The sequence below is a fragment of the Lithobates pipiens genome, unplaced genomic scaffold (genome assembly GCF_037356315.1).
Source record: "Lithobates pipiens isolate NorthernLeopardFrog02 unplaced genomic scaffold, aLitPip1_a1.2 Scaffold_8, whole genome shotgun sequence".
NCBI classification, from domain to species: Eukaryota; Metazoa; Chordata; class Amphibia; order Anura; family Ranidae; genus Lithobates; species Lithobates pipiens.
The window spans coordinates 470,093,059-470,112,137 of record NW_027507903.1 but is presented as its reverse complement, the minus strand read 5'-3'; the positions used below and the strand labels follow the sequence as shown (position 1 = coordinate 470,112,137).

The following is a 19,079-nucleotide window of genomic DNA, read 5'->3' as shown; positions in this document are numbered from 1 at the left end:
AAATTCCTCCAGGACGCTGTAAAAGCCTCATTGCACGTTATCGCAAACGCTTGGTTGCAGTTGTTGCTGCTAAGGGTGGCCCAACTAGTTATTAGGTTTAGGGGGCAATCACTTTTTCACACAGGGCCATGATGATTTGGATTTTTTTTCACCTTTAATAATAAACACCTTCATTTACAAATTGCATTTTGTGTTTACTTGTGTTGTCCTTGACTATTGTTTAAATTGGTTTGATGTTCCGAAACACTTAAGTGTGACAAACATGCAAAGGAACAGGAAATGAGGAAGGGGGCAAACACTTTTTCACACCACTGTATGTAGCTCATACCAGAACCCTGCACTCTGTACGTAGCTCATCCCAGAACCCTGCATTCTGTACATAGCTCATCCCAGAACCTTGCACTGTGTACGTAGCTCATCCCAGAACCCTGCACTCTGTATGCAGCTAATCCCAGAAACCTGCACTCTGTACGCAGATCATCCCAGAACCCTGCACTCTGTACGCAGCTCATCCCAGAACCCTGCACTCTGTATGCAGCTCATCTATATGTCATATAGCTCATCCCAGAACCCTGCACCCTGTATATAGCTCATCCCAGAACCCTGCACTGTGTACATAGCTCATCCCAAAACCCTGCACCCTGTACATAGCTTATCCCAAAACCCTGCAATCTCTATGTAGCTCCTCCCAGAATCATGCACCCTGTATATAGCTCATCTCAGAACCCTGCACCCTGTATACAGCTCATCCTAGAACCCTTCCCCCTTTATATAGCTCATCCCAGAACCCTGCACCCTGTATATAGCTCATCTCGGAACCCTGCACCCTGTATACAGCTCATCCTAGAACCCTGCCCCCTTTATATAGCTCATCCCAGAACCCTGCACCCTGTATATAGCTCATCTCAGAACCCTGCACCCTGCATACAGCTCTTTCCAGAACCCTACACCCTGTATATAGCTCATCCCAGAACCCTGCACCCTGTACATAGCTCATCCCAAAACCCTGCACTCTGTATGTAGCTCATTCCAGAACCCTGCACTCTGTATGTAGCTCATCCCAGAACCCTGCATTCTGTACGTAGCTCATCCCAGAACCCTGCACCCTGCATATAGCTCATCCCAGAACCCTGCACCCTGTACATAGCTCATCCCAAAACCCTGCACTCTGTATGTAGCTCATACCAGAGCCCTGCACTCTGTACGTAGCTCATCCCAGAACCCTGCATTCTGTATGTAGCTCATCCCAGAACCCTGCATTCTGTACATAGCTCATCCCAGAACCTTGCACTCTGTACGTAGCTCATCCCAGAACCTTGCACTCTGTACATAGCTCATCCCAGAACCCTGCACTCTGTATGCAGCTAATCCCAGAAACCTGCACTCTGTACGCAGCTCATCCCAGAACCCTGCACTCTGTACGCAGCTCATCCCAGAACCCTGCACTCTGTATGCAGCTCATCTATATGTCATATAGCTCATCCCAGAACCCTGCACCCTGTATATAGCTCATCCCAGAACCCTGCACTGTGTACATAGCTCATCCCAAAACCCTGCACCCTGTACATAGCTTATACCAAAACCCTGCAATCTGTATGTAGCTCTTCCCAGAATCCTGCACTCTGTGCGTAGCTCATCCCAGAACCCTGCACTTTTTATGCAGCTCATCCCAGAACCCTGCACTCTGTATGTAGCTCATCCCAGAACCCTGCACTCTGTGCATAGCTCATTCCAGAACCCTGCAGGCTGTACTTAGCAAACCCCAGAACCTTGCACTCTGTATATAGCTCACCCCAGACCCCTGCACTCTGTACATAACTAATCCCAGAAACCTGCACTCTGTAGGTAATGCACTCCAAAACCCTGCATTCTTATTATTATCCTTTTTTTAATGAATGTGCTGGGGTTTATATGTATACATGAGATTCTTGCTTGTGAAACAATTAAAAAGCATATTTTTTAGGTACAAAGAAGCCTGGGTTTTGTTTAATGATGCCCATTAAGCTCCTCCTACTGTCAGAAGTTTGACCACGCCCACCTTTGCCACAGAACACTGTGTAAGGTTACTACCTACCTCAAGTGTCCCTCATTCTGAAGTTCAAAAGTTGGGAGGTGTGTGTATGGAGTAGAGCTGTGCTTATAGAAAGTACCGACGGATCACATGTGTATGCAGAACAGCTGGAATACACAATCTGATCACACATATGTATTAATTATAGCTGTGATAATGTAATCTGATCACATATGTGTATGATGTACAGCTATGTTTACGGAAGCTACAGACCACCAGGCCCGGATTGGCCATAGGACAAACCGGGCACATGTCCTTGAGGGGACCAAGGCAGCTGGGCTGCTCTTTGAGCCAACGCCACTAACCTGGCCTCTCTGTGGCCGTCCAGCTGCCAGTTAAGCTCAGCCATCCACGCCAGGGGGACGGAAACATGAAGGGGAAGAGCTAGAGGAGACACCCTCAATTTCTCCGTGATAGGTAAGCCGTCGGTGCCGGGGAGCATGACTATGAAGGGGAGAGGAGCTAGAGCAGACACCTGCTGCAGACACCATGGAGCAGGATGAGAAAATGCAAGTGTGGCCTCCTGTAACCTGAATAGAAGGAGGGGCTGCATGTAGATTTATTCTCTCCATCTTCCTCCTGCAGTCTCTGAATGCCTGCAAAAGGGAGAGGAGAGGCAGGCATTCCATGACTGCAGGAGGAAGATGCCATGGAGAGAATTATTCGTCTATATGCAGCCACCCCCACCGCTCTTCCTATCCTGCTTCTTTCTGCTGCCCCCCTGTGATCTTCACCCTACCCATACTCTTTACCCCCTTGTGCTCTCCACCTTCCCCCATGTTCTCTGCCGCCCCCTGTGCTCTCCACATCCCCCGTGCTCTTCGCCACCCCCTGTACACTCCCTACCCCCCTGTACTCTCCACCTCCCCCATGCGCTCCACCACCCCCATGCTCTCCACCACCCCCCGTGCTCTCCACGTCCCCCATGCTCTCCACCGCTCCCCTGTGCTCTCCACATCCCCCATGCTCTCCACCACTCCCCTGTGCTCTCCACATCTCCCATGCTCTCCGCCGCCCCCCCGTGCTCTCCACCCCCCCTGTGCACTCCGCCCCCATGCTCTATTCCGCCCACTGTGCTCTCCACCCCCCCATGCACTCCGCCACTCCATGTGCTCTCCACCTCCCCCCATGCACTCCGCTGCCCCCCCGTGCTCTCCACATCCCCTATGCTCTCCGCCATCCCCCCATGCTCTCCGCTGCCCCCCTGTGCTCTCCACCACCCCCCATGCTCTGTCGTCCCCCTGTGCACTCCTGTGTGTATGGAGGGTACAAACTGATCACACGTGTAGGGAGCACAGCTGTGTCTATGGAGGGTACAAACTGATCACACGTGTGTATGAAGTACAGCTGTTTGTATGGAGGGCACAAACTAATTACACCTGTGTGGAGCACAGCTGTGTCTATGGAGGGTACAAACTGATCACACGTGTGTATGAAGTACAGCTGTGTGTATGGAGGGTACAACCTGATGACACATGTATGGAGCACAGCTGTGTCTATGGAGGGTACAAACTAACCACACGTGTATATGGAGTACAGCTGTGGGTATGGAGGGTACAAACTGATCACACGTGCGTATGGAGTACAGCTGTGTATATAGAGGGTACAAACTGATCACATGTGTATGGAGCACAGCTGTGTGTATGGAGGGTACATGTAAGTATAACTTTATTGTGGGTACAGATTAATCAGTGATCAGACATGCAGTAGTAATGTGTTTACGGAGGGCACAGACTGATCACACATGTGTATGGAGCACAGCTGTGTCTATGGAGGGTACAAACTAATCACACGTGTATGGAGTACAGTTGTGTATATGAAGGGTACAAACTGCTCACACATGTGTATAGAGTACAGTTGTGTTTAAAGAGTGCCCAAGCTGATCACACACGTGTATAGAGCACAGCTATGTCTATGGAGGGTACAAACTAATCACACGTGGGTATGGAGTACAGCTGTGTATATGGAGGGTACAAAACTATTCACATGTGTATGGAGCACAGCTGTGTGTATGGTGGGTACAAACTGCTTACACATGTGTATGGAGTACAGTTGTGTTTAAAGAGTGCACAAGCTGATCACATGTGTATTGATTACAGCTGTGTTTATGTAGGGTACTACACACTGATAACATTCAGTATGTGTATGGAGAACAGATGTGCTTATGGAGAGTTCAGACTGAACATACATGTAAGTATAACTTTATTGTGGGTACAGATTAATCATTGATCAGACATGCAGTAGTAATGTGTTTACGGAGGGCACAAACTGATCACACATGTGTATGGCGCACAGCTGTGTCAATGGAGGGTACAAACTAATTACACATGTGAATGGAGTACAGCTGTGTGTATAGAGGGTACAAACTGATAACACGTGTATGGAGCACAGCTGTGTGTATGGAGGGTACAAACTGATCACACATGTGTATAGAGCACAGCTGTGTCTATGGTGGGTACAAACTGATCACACGTGCATATGGAGTACAGCTGTGTATATGGAGGGTACAAACTGATCACACGTGTATGGAGCACAGCTGTGTATATGGAGGGTACAAACTTATCACACTTGTATGGAGCACAGCTGTGTCTATGGAGGGTACAAACTGATCACACATGTATGGAGCACAGCTGTGTATATGGAGGGTACAAACTTATCACACTTGTATGGAGCACAGCTGTGTCTATGGAGGGTACAAACTGATCACACATGTATGAAGAACAGCTGTGTGTATGGAGGGTACAAACTGATCACATGTGTGTATGGAGCACAGCTGTGTCTATGGAGGGTACAAACTGATCACACATGTATGGAGCACAGCTGTGTATATGGAGGGTACAAACTTATCACACTTGTATGGAGCACAGCTGTGTCTATGGAGGGTACAAACTGATCACACGTGTATGGAGAACAGCTGTGTGTATGGAGGGTACAAACTGATCACATGTGTGTATGGAGTACAGCTGTGTGTATGGAGGGTACAAACTGATCACACGTGTATGGAGTACAGCTGTGTGTATGGAGGGTACAAACTGATCACACGTGTGTATGGCGTACAGCTGTTTCTATGGAGGGTACAAACTGATCACATGTGTGTATGGAGTACAGCTGTGTATATGGAGGGTACAAACTGATCACACGTGTGTATGGAGCACAGCTGTGTGTGTGGAGTGTAAAAACTGATCACACGTGTGTATGGAGCACAGCTTTGTCTATAGAGGGAACAAACTGATCACACGTGTGTATGGAGCACAGCTTTGTCTATAGAGGGAACAAACTGATCACATGTGTGTATGGAGCACAGCTTTGTCTATAGAGGGAACAAACTGATCACACGTGTGTATGGAGCACAGCTTTGTCTATAGAGGGTACAAACTGATCACATGTGTGTATGGAGTACAGCTGTAGCTTGTAACACATTTTTTTTTTTTTTTTACTGTCTATTTTTTTCCCTCTTTCATTAAAGAGCCGCCATCAATTTAAGCTGGTTGTCATTTTTACTGGAGCATGAAATGGCCAAATCTCCTGGGGACAATAAAGCGTTTTTATTTCTTTCCACGTGTAACAGAGGAATTAGGGGGACATGAAGAGGACCTGAGCAGACCTACAGTTCTCAGACTCTTTAACCTTTGTTTTAGTGGAAGAAGCTAATGTTCAGACAAGCTACAAGATCAATAACATTAGGAAGATTTGTTCCGCCATATATAACCAGGCCTCGCCACCTTCTCTCTGCTCTGAAAATGATAAATCCTGAGAAGTAGGCCGGCAAAATGCTGCCAGGGATGAAATTATTCCTCTTATCAGTGACATGCTCCATACGGACAGAGTCCAGAGAGATATTACACATCGATTTGCTGTGTTGGGCTGTGACTGTCCAATGTCTCCTGACTCTAGGAAGATGGCGGATATTGTTGTCAGAGGATGGTCCCTCTATTCTTGGGTCACTCTCTCTGATAGATTTACTTATTCATGCTAAAATCTGCAATTACAGACACTGGTCAGACTTTTGGGGTAGGTTAAAGCCCAGCTCCAGGAATTACAAACAACTACCCTTGCAGTCAGTAACTTAGAAAGTAATGAAGCCAGACAGATTAAGGTTATAAAAGGCAGTGTGCAGGATTTTTGCAGTACAGTTTCCCCCCAGCTCTTGTCTGAGAGTGCTGAACTCTGCAAATTTACATTTGAAAATGCTGCTTCCATGGCTGGGTTTCTCCTTAAGTCCACGTTCACACTAAGGGCTGGTTTAAAATTGCACAGAGGTCTGTCAAATCGACCATGAAGTCGGACTGAAATGCCGTCTTGACATCGTTGTGCGAATTCAGCTGAACTTGCACGATTTCATCCCCAGCATTTCAGCCTGACTTCGGGGGCGATTTGACAGACATCTGTGTGGGTTCATGCACAGATATCAAATTGCCCTGAAGTCACCAAAAGTACTGTGGGAACTACTTTTGTGAATCGGTGCGGCATCACAAAGTCGGCATTGCACCAATTCGGACGGTGTCATTGCCGGCAATAGGATCCGATTTGGCATGCACGGACGGTGCCATTGCCGGCAATAGGATTTGATTTGACATGCGATTTGACATGTCAAATCTCATGCCAGATCGGCCCAATGTGAACGTGAGCTAATACTTCTGAGTTTAAAACCCTAAAACACCCATGCAGCAAGTTGAGTAAAAGTCACAATTCTTTACCTTTATACTTGCTCTGGGTCAGTGACTCACATTTATTGAATTCAGTCATCAACATAACAGCCAAGAATTTAGGATTTCAGTGTGACAGGTTTCATGACAGGTTTTCTTTAAGGCCGGGTTCACACCGCTGCGATGCGGGAATGCAGCGAATCCGCGGCGTTTTCCCGCATCGCATTACTCCCGCCGGCAGTTCACACTGCCCTATGCGGATGGCTGGGAGTGTCAATGTTATGTTAATGACACCCCCAGATCCGTCCGCATATCGCAGTGCGATCTGCCGACTCGCACAGGAATCGGATCGCATGGTGTGAACCCCCATGCGATCCGATTCTGTTGCGGACCAAAAAAAGGGTCCCATGCGAGTTTGCTGCGGGAGCGCTGCAAATTCAGCCATACTATCTGTATGGCTGAACTCGCATCGCTACGGAGATCGGATGTGATTTGCGGTGCGAATCACATCCGGATCTCCCCCCGCAGCAGTGTGAACCCAGCCTAATGGTGGTGCTGGCTGTAGCTTTAAACAAATGTCTGTTTGCCCTTTTCCTGCCTTTTGTGATGCTCTACAGAATGGTACAGTTCAGTGTACAGGAGCTGAAGATTGTCACACAGATTCATAGCAGTAGCACACTATACTTTTATCACTCAGTGGGGTTGATTTACTAAAACTGGAGAGTGCAAAATCTGATGCAGCTCTGCATGGTATCCAATCAGCTTCTAATTTAAGCTTATTCAATTAAAGCGGCGTTCCACCCAAAAATTGAACTTTTCCGGTTCCTCCCCCACTCACATTTGGCACCTTTCAGGGGGGAGGGGGGAGCAAAGACCTGTCTAATACAGGCATTTTGCTCCCACTTCCGGGCATAGATACACAAGCCACCCACAAGTATCTATGCCACTTTCCGCCCACCCCCCGCCCGCGCGCTGTATTCTGGGAGACACACGGGTCCCAGAAAACAGCAGGGACCAGTGGAATAGCGCAGCGCAAGCCGCGCAAGCACAGTAGGGAACCATGAAGTGATTCTCTTACCGAGGATAGAGGCAGCAACACCCGACAGCCGAGAGACAGATCAGCTTCAGGTGCCGACATCGCGGGCGTCCTGGACAGGTAAGTGTCCATATTTTAAAAGTCAGCAGCTGCAGTATTTGTAGCTGCTGACTTTAAAAAAAAAAAACAGCGGAACTCCACTTTAAGTTTGACAAAAAAACCTGGAAACTGATTGGTTTCTATGCAGAGCTGCACCATATTTTAGGAGAGCTGTGATTTTCAGAGAATGAAATGTAGAGTTCAAAAACCTGGAAACTGATTGGTTTCTATGCAGAGCTGCACCATATTTTAGGAGAGCTGTGATTTTCAGAGAATGAAATGTAGAGTTCATTGTTTGTTCTTAGATGAAGAAATGCAATTAGATACCCCAACTAAGCAGAAAGAATTCTCTGCACCATTACTGAAACCAATTATTTAATAATTACCTTATTAAATTGGTGTCTACATGGAATTATTCTGTCTGTGGTAAATCAGACGGAATTATTTGATACAATAATGAGTGATGTGCTGATAGCTGTGTAGCACCTTCTAGATGTAAATAGGTTTGTTAGTGTAGGAAAATTGGTTTGGCTGAGAGCCAGGCCTGGGTTGATTCTAGGTCAGGGTAGAGTGACTCAGGAAGGCTAGATGACTCAGCAGACAGCTCTTCTGTTGCCTCCCCCTGCTTTCTGGAACCTTTGAGATCCAGATGCAGTGGGTGGACGCTAGGAGGGGCTGTTTGGGATATTTTGAGGGCCCTACCCAAACCCCAGCAGAAAGGGGCTGGAAGGGGGCAGGCCACTTCATAAATAGCCATAAGTCTTGCCAGCAGGGGCACTTGGGTGGAAGATGGAGATGGAGTGCTAAGGAGGCTGTGGGTAGCCTTAAGGGCACCCCCTAGTCTGGGGGGTGACTTGGGGCTCGGGTGCAGGGATCGGCAAGGTGTCTGCACATGGACACTGGTGTCCGTGAGCCGTCCTTGCAGAGTCCTCTGCCGCCGCAGACTTTTTTTTGTACTGAGTCTGCTGCTCTCTGTCTGTCTCACTGAGACTTCCCTCCCTCACCCCCGATGCGATAGCTCCGCTGTAGAGATGGAGAACCGGCCGACAGCACCCACTCAAATGGAGTGGTGGTGGAGTCCTGTGTGCGGCGTGATCTGTTGGAAGGACTGTCTGGGAGGGACTGTGCTGTGCCTGAGCCTACAAGGAGGAGTAAGCAAGCCAAGGAGTGGAGTGGAAAATATATATTATATATTCTTTGGTAGGGGAGAGGCTGGAGAGCCTAGAGTGTAGTGCAGGAAAACCTTCACCTATATACAGGTGAAAAAAGTTAAGAGTAAGAAAACTAAAGGGGGTTCTATTCTATGGTGGACATGGCCTGGCCTGTTCTAAAGGAGGATCTATGGGGGACATGCCCTTGCCTGCTCTAAAGGAGGATCTATATGGGGGTGGGGGACCTTGGACTGGCCTAAAGGGGATCTATGGGGGACCCTGGCCTGACCTGCTCTAAAGGGGGATCTATGTGGAACCTGCCCTGGCATGCTCTAAAGAGGGGTCTATATAGGGGACCCTGGCCTGCTCTAAAGGTGGATCTATGGGGGACCCTGGCCCGGTCTGCTCTAAAGGTGGATCTATGGGGGATCCTGGCCATTCCTGCTCTAAAGGGGAAACTATGGGGGACTTGACCTGGCCTGTTCTAAAGGAGAATCTATGTGGACCTGCTAAAAAGGGGGGTCTATGGGGGGCCCTGGCCTGGCATGCTCTAAAGGGGGATATATGGGGGACCCTGGTTTGGCCTGCTTTAAAGGGGGATCTATGGGGACTCTGCTCTAAAGGGGATCTATGGCGACCCTGCTCTAAAGGGGGATCTATGGGGGATCCTGGCCCCTGCCTGCTCTAAAGGGAGATCTATGGGGGACCTGCCCTGGCCTTCTCTAAAGGGGATCTATATGGGTCACCCTGGCCTGGCCTGTCCTACTCTAAAGGGGGATCTATTTTAAATGTATTTGTACTTGTAGAACTAGACCAGGGAGTAGACAAAGTGTTTTAGTTTTAAATGTACCTTGGTGTCCTTTACTAAGATCCGTACTTTGAAAATGTACGCCACAGCCTTGGTCTGTGCCTATCCCTCTTCAGGTGCTGGAGGGACCCTCTAAATCATATTGGACTGCTCTTTGACTCTAAATGCCTATGGAAATTTGGTGTGCCTAGTTGTGCAAAGTTGGGGATCCCATTCTACCTGTGGCTCCTTAGGGGGTGCGCTACAGCTGTAACAGCAGCCAAAGCACCTTAACTGTCCTGCCTCATGAAAGGTGGATTCTGATTGCTCTGTATCACTGGTGGTCAACTCACAGTTCTTAAGTGTGGCCCCTAATATCACAAAAGGGCCACACATAATGTACACAAAACTGTTAAAGACTGCAGATATGCAACAGGAGATGGTCAGGGACTAGAGGCATAGTGCAAGAGATGGTTAGAGTCAGCAGACATGGTACAGGAGATGGTCCGAGACTAAAAACATACTATAAGAGACAGTTAAAGACAGCAAACATGCTGCAGGAGATGGTCAGAGACTACAGGCATACTACAGCAAATGGTGCCGGACTATAAACATGCTGCAAGAGATAGTCAGAGGCTGCAGGTATATAGAAGTTGTTGGAGACTGCGAACATGCAACATGAGATGGTCAGGGACTACAGGCATAATATAGGAGAGAGTCAGAGACTAAAGACTGACATACTACAAGAGATTGTTAGAAACAGAAGACATGCTTTAGAAATTGTTGGAGACTGTGGCATGCTTTAGGCCTCTTTCACATGACCAGTGTAGCTCAGATATTGCCAACTTCCTTCCCATACTCCTTACCCCACTTACCCATACCCATCTTATCACTCTAAAAAGAACCAGAACACACATGGATTTCAAGTTTTAAAGGCCATAGCAGCCCTATTTTATTTAACCAAAAATGTAAATATTTTTAAATAACATTTGGAGGGCAACTTTATTAAACAGACAGCTTGTTGGTCTTTGACGGTACTCCCACTTACCCATTAACCACCAATACACTGCGGGACCTTTTTCCATACCAGGCCTCCAGCCGTTTTTCCAGCTCTGAGACAACCCCTTTCCCGCAGTGCAAAACATAACCATATTCCAGTCTCCCGTTCCACTGGAATACCCCAGAGAGGCCCATTCCACCGATGAGCCCCCCCCCCACCACTTTAATCACATCTGTTATCCGCCACCATCAAAGACCAAGGAATCGCTGCTACGAGCTGCTATGACGTCCTGCAAATCCAATGCACCTGAAATACAAAACACAACGATGCGACACAACGACAAGAACGACAACAATACCACAGGGAGGGTGGGTGGGAAAAACTGCCTCCTTCAGCTTCTCCTTCCAGACTGAACCCTCTTGGCCCCACCTCCTCCTTTAAACTTCTCCTCCCCATCAACACTTTTTCTCTCATTTACTTAATCCTTTAGTTGCCTAACTTCCCACCTTGTCATGCCCAGCCCTACACTACATTTATTTTCTGTCTTTCGTTCCGGGCCTCACTTGACCGATCCGTTCAGGTCCGCATGTCAGTTTTTTAGGCGGACCTGAACAGATGCTCCATAGAGGTCTATGAGCGTCGGATGTCAGCGGTGACATGGCCGCTGACATCCGACCCCCTCCGATCCGAAAAAGTGTGACGGAGGAAAAACCTACTTTTCCATCAGTCATCGGATCGGATTGGGTGACGTCGGACTCTGAGGTCTGTTGTCAAACCCATCTCCCATAGGGGAGAGCAGCACTCTGACAGGTCCATTCCCGCACAGTGTGCAGAGACGGTCCTGTCATCTTTCTGCTCAGCGGGGATCGACGGAGCGATCCCCGCTGAGCAAGCGGGTGTCCACGGGGTGGATCAGCACGGATCCACCCCGTGTGAAAGAGTCCTTCGTTTGGGAGACATATTATATGACACTGCAAGAGATTACTGCTATTACAGCCCCTTTACAAAACTGTTCCAACATTTGTTTTCCTTACAGCTCCCTTAAAATCTACTTGTGCCATATTTGATATTTCTCACATCAAGATACATTAAAAAGACAAACAAACAGAGGAATAGAAAAATTTAAAAAGAAAAAGGGGATGGACTGCACCAAAATTAGAGAAAGCAAGCCATTTTTTAATTACCAGATTTTAAGGTGTGAAGAGGTAAGTGGCACTGCCAAAAAAACTTGACAGTGTAATGACTGTATGCAGTCGAAATCGATCCTGCTGAATAATAAAGTACATGAACCTTCACATACAGTAAGTGCAACTTACTATCAAAATATTTTTTAACCAATCCTTTATACCAAAAAACATAAATCAATACATAAAAACGCAATTGTAAATGCTAGCGAGAAATTTTGATATTTAAAATGTGCAGAATTGCAGCACACAATTCATATATAATGTCCTTTAGTAATTATCCAATGTGATTTGTGCAAATAATGGGGGTTATTTACTAAAACTGGAGCACTCAGAATCTGGTGTGCCTGTGCATGGTAGCCAATTTTCTTCTAACTTAAGCTTGTTCAATTAAGTTTTGGCAATAAAACCTGGAAGCTGTTTCTATGCAGAAGTGCACCAGATTTTGCACCCTCCAGTTTTAATAAATAACCCCCAAATGTCTCTAAACGTGACTTTACAAATTGACTTGTGCAGGTTTCCAAGGTGAATTGCTGCTTCTGATGAAGTTTGACGACGAAACGTGTAAGACATAGCTTGGAACACGATCACGTCATTTCCAGTACTTTTGATTTTCTGTATCTCGGTCTGTGGAACACACGTCTTCCCAGATCTACGGATTTTCTTTGCTATTTTCTCCTGGCACTAGCTGAGTGCCTATTTTTTTTGATACAATAAAATTATTTTTTTGGAGTTACACTATGAGTGTACCTCTTTCCCATTCATTCACATGCGGATGTCCCATGATTTAATACGTTGCGGAGGAGGCTCTTCCATTGAACATCAGGATCAAAGGCAGATCTGACTACATGCATTTTACCCCTGCAGGGGTGCAGCTATCTGGTGAGTGTGGAACCAAGAGGGGAGCATGAGTCTCATTCACTTCTCTGCACAGAAGCTATGATATATTTGCAGCATAAGTCACCTTGGAAACCTGCACAAGTCACTTTGGAAAGTCACATTTAGAGACATTATTTACACAAATCACTTTGGATAATTACTAAAGGACATTAGATATGAATTGTGTGCTGCCATTATGTACATTTTAAAAATCACAATTTTCTCTCTAGCATTTACAATTGCGTTTTTATGTATTGATGTATGTTTTTTGGTAAATAGGATTGGTTAAAAAATATTTTGACAGTATTACTTATTTGAAGGTTGATGCACTTTATTATTCATCAGGATCCATTTGACTGCATACAGTCATTACATTGTTAAGTTTTCTGGCTGCGCCACTCACCTCTTCACACCTTAAAACTAACCATTACTTCACTGAGTAAAGTTTTCAGGGGAGGCAGCAGCCACACTTATACCTAAGCCCAGAATTACATTTATCTTATTTAACTACCAAATGCCAGTCAACAGAATGTTAAAGTGGTTGTAAACCCTTACAACACACTTTGACCTACAGGTAAGCCTAGATAAAGGCTTACCTGTAGGTACAAGAAATATCTCCTAAACCTATACGGTTTAGGAGATATTTGCCCGAAGACAGGCACCGCTGTCTACGGCGCATGCGCCGTAGACAGCGGCGCGCAGGCGCACTGAGCGCAGCATCGTCAACGACAAAGATGCTGCGCGTGATGGCTCCCGTGCGCATGCGCGGGAGTGACGTCATCGCGGCTTCACCAAATAACAGCGGTGGAGCTGCGAGACCCCACCGAGAAGATGGATGCGCCGGACTACAGGGGACAGCGGTGACATCGCTGGCTCCTGTGTCAGGTAAGTGACACATAATGGACTACTATGAGATGCATAGTAGTCCATTATGCTTTGCCTTTGCAGGAAATGAAAGAGGACGTAAACCCATCAGGGTTTACTTCCTCTTTAAACAAGAGCCCAGTTAAGGGAAACATACTAATGTCTTCAGGTGCCATGAAGACCACATAGTAAGTGCCAAAGGGCTGCATGTGGCCACCAAACCACTGACTGGGGACCAGGGCTCTATGTGCTGCTTGTGAATGAAACTCCTCTCCTGTGTGAGGAGAATCCTTCATCATTATGAATCTGTGTGTAGGCAGGTGCAGTCTATTTTCTCCACTGTAGATGGGGCACGGCCACAGCAGTATTGCAGTAGGAGCTGAAGTCAAGAGAAGCTTGGCAGGGGTTGAAACCTACAGTGCCTGGCTGCACCTGGCCCGCACCGCTAAATGTCCGGCCTGTCAGTGCACGTGTTGAATTCACATGCACCCGACCCACAGGCTTTTTAACCCCTTCACGCCAACCTGTAGCAGGGTGATGCCTGCAGCTGCAGGCATCAGCCCAGTACTGGTTTGTTAGAGCCAGCGGTTGGCTTGTTTGGGATAGCAACCGATGCGTCTAAGAAACCACTCGGCTGTTATCCCGAGCAGCGGGAGGAGACATCCCCCATTCCTGCCGCCTTATGTGGCTCGCCCAGGCTCTCCCGTCCCACCGGGAGGCCCAAGCGACCAGCTGGCACGTCTGCCGACTGGCTGGAGGCACAATCTAAGCCAGAATCAGATTTGATCTGGTCTCAGGTCTAGTAATCCGGAAGCGATGTCATAACATCACTTACAGTTTACAGAAGACTTAAAGGCGCCAAATATAAAAAAAATTACAGCATTCAAAACAGCCAAACTTAGCGTTTTGAATGCTTTTAAGTGCAAAAGAGGGATCTGGGGTCTTAGTGACCCCAGATCCCTCTATAAAGAGTACCTTCACTGCCTATTACTGTCAAAGGGACAGTGTAAAAATAAAAGAATAAAATAAAATAAATATGATTTTTTTTAAAGCGTGCCCATTCCACTGTGCTTACACAGATGGGGGGGGGGGGTGTGTAAAATGCAGGGGGGCTGGTTAATATGCAGGGGGGCTGTGTAATGTAAAGGGGTCCAGAGGTACAGGGCTGTGTAAGGTAAAGGGGACCAGAGGTGCTGGAGGCTTTGTAATGTAAAGGGGGCCAGAGGTGCAGGGGCTGTGTAATGTAAAATGGGCCAGAGGTGCAGGGGCTGTGTAATGTAAAGGGGGCCAGAGGTGCAGTGGCTGTGTAATGTAAAGGGGGCCAGAGGTGGCGGGGCTGTGCAATTTTATCTTCCTTTATTAGAAGGTGAATGTGGCCGCCCTCAAGTGAAAAAAAGTTTCTGACCCCTGCTTTATGTTTTCCTGGGTCACTGGGGAAGCTGCCACCCCATGTGACTCTGGCAGCCATTTTGGGTCAGGCAGAGCCTATATAAGGCCCTGGCTCCCAGGCTTGGCGCTCCTTTCACATGTGGATAGGGTAAGGACAGGCTCCCTTTGTGGTAGCACTCCAGAATCTTTGGAAACACCTGGAGAAGACAGATGTGTGCGGCTGTGCCAATATTACTGCTTCAGATCATGATAGGAATAAAAGCTGGCCCAGTCAGGAGAGGCCTACAGGACAAATTGGCCAAACGCAATTGTGAAGTGGAAGGAAAATGATTAATGGTTTTCAAATTTTTTTTACAAATAAATATCTGAAAAGTGTGACATACACCCCACTTTACTCTGATACCCCTAATTAAAATCTAGTATAAGCATTTGTCTTCAGAAGTCACCTAATTAGTAAATAGAGTCCACCTGTGTGTAATTTATTCTCAGTATAAATAGAGCTGTTCTGTGAAGCTAGGTTTGTTAGAGAATTTTACTGAACACACAGCATCAGGAAGGCCAAGGAACACACCAGACAGCTAAGGGATAAAGTTATAGAGAACTTTAAAGCAGGGTTAGATTATAAAAAAAATCCCAAGCTTTGAACATCTCACGGAGCACGTTTTCAATCCATAGCCATAAGAAGTCCCATTTGTAGTTTGCAAGAAAGCCATGTGGGGGACACAGCAATCATGTGGAAGAAGGTACTCTGGTCAGATGAGACAAAAATTGAACTTTTTGGCCTAAAAGCAAAACACTGTGTGTGGTAGGAAACTAACACTGCACATCACCCTGAACACATCATCCCCACCGTGAAACAGGGTGGTGGCAACATCATATTGTGCGGATGCTTTTCTTCAGCAGGGACAGGGAAGCTGGTCAGAGTTGATGGGAAGATGGTTGGAGCCAAATACAGGGCAATCTTAGAAGAAAACCTTTTAGAGTCTGCAAAAGACTTGAGAGTGGAGCTCCCGGCCCCACCCCCTCTCTGCTGGCTAGCTCGGGAATACAGCTTCCCGTGTCCTCTGTGCGCTCTGCAAAGCGCCATCGGGCCCTAATTCGCAGGAAGCGTGGGCTCAATACTTTGGGTCCCCAACAAAGATTGGGCCCAGGGCAGGTGCCCCTTTTGCCCTGCGTTAAAGATGGCCCTGGACATACCCAAAAAGACTTGCAGCTGTAATTGCAGAAAAAGGTGGTTCTACAAAGTATTGAATCGGGTGGCTGAATACAAATGTATGCCACACTTTTCATATATTTATTTGTAAAAAGAAATTGAAAACCATTTATAATTTTGATTTTACTTTACAATTACGTGGCACTTTGTGTTGGTCTATCACATAAAATTCCAACAAAATACATTTACGTTTTTGTTTGTTACATGACAAAATGTGGAAAATGTCAAGGTGTGTGAATACTTTTTCGATGCAGTGTAGCTCTTTAATTTTATTGTTCTGTGAGTTTTTTTGTGATCGGTTGTAGAAAGCCAAGCAGGTGGTGTTGGACAAGCACAAAGACTTGGCCGAGGACTCTGCCTTAGAGGAACAACCGTTGCAACCAGGTGTGGGTGAAAAATACCAAGAATGAGCAAGGCAGTAAAATAGAGCCCAAGTGGGAGTGTACTCTCTATCACGTTGAATAGCAACCCTTTTCTCCAAATGCAGTATGTGAGGTAATCTCAGAGGAAACCAATCCCATCAAGAATCGTTACCACAGCAATCTGCCAAGACCATGTGTGCTAAGTGGCGACTATTCCACCAAACCAGCAGGAGATAGTGAAATGTTTGATCCTGTGGATGTCCCACTTGTGCATGAAGTCCCCATTAAATGAAACCTGCCTCCTATCTTGCTTGAGCTCCCTGCCTCTCCTGATTTTGAAGCAGGAAGTCCCAGTATAGCGACTAAGGACAGTCCAACCACTCCTGCGAGTCCCACAGACTGTCCAAGGAGTCGGTCTGGGGCCCAGGTGAAGGGAGTAAGGAGGATCCTGTTGACCCCCTCCACCTACAGCCCCTAAATCGCAATCTGAAGATGATTACTTGACAACATGACTCCACTGAGGACACTACTGTCCTTTGCAGTCTAACCGCAAGAATCTCCCCGCAAAGTACTCTAATATTTTTGGACTTTTTCCTATTGTGTTTTAACCATATTCATTGCATTTCTCATGTTGTTCTTTACTGTGTTACAATACCAAGGACAGCATCTGTCAAGGAGGGAGGGAGGAGAGTGCAGGAAGGTGCAGTCTATTTTCTTTACTTCAGGAGGCGCTCATTTGCTGCGACATTGCAGTTGGAGGGGAAGTCAAGAGGAACCTGGTTCCCCTATGGTTTCCTGGGTCTTTGAGGCAGCTATTTGATTGGATGCTGCTGCCCAATGTGACTCTGGCACCCATCTTTGGTCAGGCAGAGACTAGTTAAGGCCCTGGCTCCCAGGTTTGGTGAGCATTTAGCATGTGGGTAGTGTAGAAACAGATCACTGGTCTGACAGAGGCAGTGATTAGTAGCATAAGAGGTTCCAGATGAGCAGGGAAAGGATATGGATCTGCCATCCTTCCTGGAGATCTCCCCATTTTCCGCAAGACCTGATCTGCTACACATCACTGTTGCATTCTGTAAGGGTTCACGGTCGAGTGCCTTCCCAGTGAGCTTGTTGTGAATTGCCAAACCTTATCATTAATACAAGTTCTGTTCTCTGCAACTGGACTCTGAGTGTTTACTGCCTATATACAGCAACTGTATATAGTTTATATATAGTGTATATGAGCTGTCAGACCTTCTAAATGTGGTAATATTGTGTAGTGGTACTTTTAGAGTTCCTGGCTTTGGAAGTGGGTAACATGCACTGATTCAATAATTCAGTAAACTTTAAAGTACAAAGGTTTGTATGTGTTAGAAAAATTTGCTTGAAATATCTTAAGCCAAAATAAGCAAAGGTACCCTACATTGCCAACCAAATAAAGAACAATGTAAAAAAGAACAAAGTTTGGAGCACTGAGTGATAACAGACACAAATTAGAGAGGTTTTTTTCCAGGCTGATCCTTAACCTGGCCATACACTGATCAAAACGTAGCCAGTTCAGCAGGGACTGGCATAATTTCTGTCCAGTTATTTTTTATTGATTTTCATAGAAATTAAAATAACAGCAGATACACCAACAGAGGGGGATAAAATATGTTTACAGATTATTTGAACAGACTGGAAGTGTATTGTAAAGGCAATTCTTTTTTAAATTAAAATAAAAAATATGCTATACTTACAGTACCTGCTCTGTGCAATGGCATTGTGCAGAGTGGTCCCTTACCTCTTCCTCTGGAGTCCCCTGCTGGTACAGTCTATTCCTCCTTTGTGGGTGCCCTCTCAGCAACCCATGCAGGTGCACTCCCAAGCTTGGCTGTGTGCATCCATAGACACGCACAGTGTGACTTCACAATGCTCCCCACTCCATCCTCACAGGAATTTAATGAAAACAAGTAGGAGCCTATGGCCGCCGCTGCTCTCAAAGTCTCCAGTGACGCCAGGAAAAGAGAGTGAGGTTCGACTTCCACTACTGGTTCATCCTAAACTCTATGTTTCTCTCCAGTTAAGTGAGAGTCTGAGTGCACCAGTGTTCTCTTTATGCCCTCAAGCATACTATCTACCTGTGGCTAATAATAGTGTTATGTCACTAGGTCTCAGCCCATGTCCTGATGTGTCAGACCTGCCCCTGACCTTGCTTTAATCTCTGACTATGCAAATGTAAACTCTTATTTCTTCCGAAAAAGGAAGAGCTTTACCATTACAATGAAGTTTGACTCATTGCTGGAAATCTGGTAATGTTTATGATTAATTCTGAGAATTGTGATTTAAGAACATTAAAAGTGTAGCTACTCTTTAAACACTTGCCTATTGGGCACTTAAACACCCCTCCTGCCCAGACCAATTTTCAGCTTTCGGT

At 46.5% G+C, this 19,079-nt stretch overlaps 1 long non-coding RNA gene across 1 annotated transcript in view; it reads right to left on the bottom strand.

Annotated features, from left to right (window-relative positions):
* LOC143963268 (uncharacterized) overlaps positions 1–18,795 on the bottom strand; it is a 48,268-nt gene extending 29,473 nt beyond the window's left edge. The window contains exon 1 of the long non-coding RNA XR_013270924.1: positions 18,447–18,795. This is a non-coding gene — a long non-coding RNA (uncharacterized LOC143963268). The remainder of the gene's footprint in view (positions 1–18,446) is intronic.
* Between the last annotated feature and the right edge of the window lie 284 nt (positions 18,796–19,079).